Source organism: Talpa occidentalis, unplaced genomic scaffold (assembly GCF_014898055.3).
Source record: "Talpa occidentalis isolate TD23 unplaced genomic scaffold, MPIMG_talOcc4v2.1 talOcc4.13, whole genome shotgun sequence".
NCBI lineage: Eukaryota > Metazoa > Chordata > Mammalia > Eulipotyphla > Talpidae > Talpa > Talpa occidentalis.
In genome coordinates this window covers 18,353,042-18,356,892 of record NW_023601322.1, presented here as the reverse complement: position 1 = coordinate 18,356,892, position 3,851 = coordinate 18,353,042, and positions in this window count along the sequence as shown.

The following is a 3,851-nucleotide window of genomic DNA, read 5'->3' as shown; positions in this document are numbered from 1 at the left end:
TTTTTTTGATTGGTGGTTTCATGTTCTTTGGCCAGATGCCCAAGAGTGTGGTTGCTGGGTCATAACAGTATTGCCATTTTTAGTGTTTTAAAGGTAAATCCAGATCACTCCATAATGACCATTGTGATTTTAACTTGCTTCTCTCTCATCAGGAGCAAAGGTGAATATTTTTTCCATGTATCTATTGGCCTTCTGGCTATTCTCCTTAGTGAATTGTCTAGGTCTGCTTCCATTTTATTAATAGGGTTGTTTTTCTATTGGATTCTGTAAGCTTTTTAAAATATGTATCTTTGCTGTTAACTCTCAATCTTACATGACTTTAAGTTTGGTTTCTGGAGAATTGTCATTTACTTTCCGTGATACCATGTTTCTGTGATTTTTCATATATTTGATGAGTTGTTTCTCTGCCAGTGTATTTGTATTTCTTTTTTTTTTGTTTAAGATTTTTATTTATTAATACAAGCACTGGGTATAGTCAGAAGCATGGGAGGGTGAGAGAATTCAACAGAGGCAGAGCGGGGAACAGAACAGAGCAGGCAGACCGATGAAGTACACTGCTGAGGGGAGCAGCGGGCGGCAGGAGAGGTCTGCGCGCCATGTAGGACCCTCGCCCAGTGCCCGGGCATTGAACCGGTGCTGCAGAGGCTGCGGGCAGCTTCGCAACCCAGTGCTCAATTGCTGCACCACGGGGGAGGCCCTTGTATTTCTTATTTAGGTAATCTTTATTTTTGATTCTAACAATTCAACAGGTGGGTTAATTAGAGACCTTTTTTTTTGTGTTTCAGTAGGTGGCATTATTACACAAGTTTGTGGTTTCTGTTACCTGAGCTGCTGCTCCTCTTATATTTTAGGGGTGCTTTTGCAAATCAGGATTGTTTATGGTTTCATATAAATTTCAGCATTTTTTTGTTCAATTTCTTTGAAAAGTATTATTTGTATTTCAATGGGGATTGTGTTAAATTTATATATCATTTTGAACAGGATAATCATTTTGGCTATACTGAGCATAGGGTATGCCTCCACCTTCTTGTGTTGCTTAGAGTTCTTGTTGTATAGGTCTTTTACCTCCTTAGATTATTTCTGAAGTATTTAATTCTTTTTGAAGCAATTCTAAATGGGTTATTTTCTTGATTTATCTTGCATCATGTTCATTCTTTGTGTATAAAAAGACTATGGATTTTTCTGTGTTGATTTTGTAGCCTGCAACTTTGCTGTGTTCACTTATTGTTTTTAATAACTTCTTGATGGAGCCTTTAGGATTTTCTCCATATATCATCTGTGAATCACGAGTTTCACCTCTTTTCCTATTTGGACTCCCTTTTTATTTTGTTTTCTCTTGTTTTATTTGTGTGCTTCCAACATTGTGTTTTCGAGCTCATTAATTTTCTCCATTGCTTCTGTTTGGTTGCTTTTGAGGCCCTCAGCTGAAATTTTAATTCAGCTATAGCATTTGTTAGTTCTTATTTCTAACTGCAGCCACCTCATATTTTCTTTATCTTTATTCTGCTGTTTTATATTCTCTATTCCCCGCCCCCACCCCGAGTTCCTTAAGCTTTGTTAGACTGTTACCTTGAACTCCTTTTCAGTTCCGTTCTGCAGTTCTGGTGCATTGAGACTCCTCTCAGGGTCTTTTTGCTCCAGCATTTGTGCTGTGTTCTGTCTCCTCATTTTAAATTCTTTATGGGTTTGAATAGAGACAGACTTTCAGACTCTTGTCTCTGTACCTGTTGAAGTAATTGGAGAACTGGTACTAATAAAGGGTAGTAGGTAGAAAAGAGGACCAAAGCAGGGGCAACAGAGGATCACCTCCAGTAAACTCAGCAATTCAAGTTTGCTATTGTGCTATGGTTACTCGGTTGTGTGGTGGGAATTCACAGTGATCCCTGCCTCCAGGTCAGCTCCTTGGTCTCAGTGTCTCTTATAGTCTCGTTAGGGAGCCTATTTAAGATGCACAGATGTGTGGATTGCTCTAGCATCTTGGTGTATTGAAACTTGTTGAGTTATGGAGGTCCTACTAGTTGTAGATTGAAAAAGAGAGACAAAGGGTGTCTCATGCTGCCATGATACTGATATCACTGCATAGCTGATGTCCACAAAAGTGAGGAAGGAGAACACAAGCAACTCTTGTAGTCCCTGCCCGGTGAAAGGTAGCTATGGGCCTGAAATACCGTATTTAGAGTGAAGAACAGAATTCAGCCCCCTGGACTCCCAAGTGACCATGAGGGTGCTGCATGGAAGAGTGCCATGATCGTTGTCCCATCTTTCTGCTGCTCTGTTGTCCCTAGCCTACTCTTCCTGTGCCCTCAGTAGGCATGGAGGGGACAGGGCCTTAGTGCCTCAGTGAGGCCTGTGGTCTGTTACTAACTCAGAGGCTGTGTAACACTGGACTCCCTGGCTCTGGAACTTGGCATCTGGCATGCTTTCAGTGAGGAGGAATAAAGGGCAGAGTCCTTGACCAGAGGGACTTGGAACATTGACTAGGAGATGGAACAGGTTTTTGTATCCCACCTGGCACCCTAGGTTTCTTTACTGCTGGTTTCTTCTTGTCCTTCCTTAATTCCCAGGAAGCAAGAGGGACCAAGAATTTAGGTCAGCTTTGCTGAAACATCTTTGAGACGCTGAGAAAGGGACCCAGACAGCAAAGGCCTATGGTGCCACCCAGGGTGATACTTCACTAGGGTGAAGTATCCCTGGACTGGCTGCTGGTGTGAGGGAACTACTCATTGCAAGACAACTTGATTTATGAAAATAAAAGGAATTTTATGTAATGAAGATGAAAAAAGATGGCGAGAAGTCACTGTCTAATTTATAAAAATAAATTTAATTATGTCATTTACAAAGGAATTTCTTTTAGGGTGCCTTTAAAAATGTATGCGCCTATCCTACCTTTAGTTATTCAATTTAGTAAGGAATTTACCAGCTTTTTTTTTCATGAAGGTGGAAGAGATGGCAATTATTATATGAAGTGTGAAAATCTATAGATGAATTGGGTTACTCTCCAGAGGGCCTATACAGATGTACTTGCTTTTCTGAATTATCCTTACTGCCACTTAGGTTTAAGTCATAAAAATTAAAAACTAAGAGACTTTAGTGAAGGAAAAAGTGTTCTTCCCTTGTTTGGATCCTTCTCAGACAGAAGCAGTAACTCTTGACCAAATCCCCTTTATATGCCCATAACTTTCAGATGTCTCTCTAGTCCAAACCCAGACTTGTTCACATAAGTGCCTGTTAAGCACCTCTGCTTGGATGTCTGAGCTGAACTACTGAACTTCCACCACTTCTGTTCCATCTGCAGCTTTCCAGTCTCAGTGGCTAAGATAAAGACCTGACAACTCTCATTTGATTGCTGACTTCAGATTTCAGATACTTTAATTTCCTGGCCTGAATAACATCCTAACTGACCTACCTGCTTCTGACTTTGTTCCTCTACAGCTCATTTCAATAGACCAGACAGAGACATCCATCACACATGAGCCAGATGGTGTCTCTCCCCAACCCTAAAGCCTGCAATGGCGCCCCACTGAGCTCAGAATGAAAGCCAGAGTTCCTAGAATGGCTTTTAATGGCCTATGTGAGATGTGCTTGGGCTGCTTCTCTGACTCCTTTCCCTCTTACTCATTCTGCTGCAGCCATGCTGGCTTCCTTGCCATTTCCTGAGCATACCAAATGTCCTCGACCAGAGGGACCTGGAGCACTGGTCAGGAGGTGGAACAGATTTTTTGCCCCTCCCCTGGCCCATGGTTGCACAACAAAATGAATGTAGTTAATACCACTGAACTGTACACTTAAAAATGGTTAAGATGGCAAATTTTAAGTTTTTTTATTATATATATATATAAAAGAAATGACAG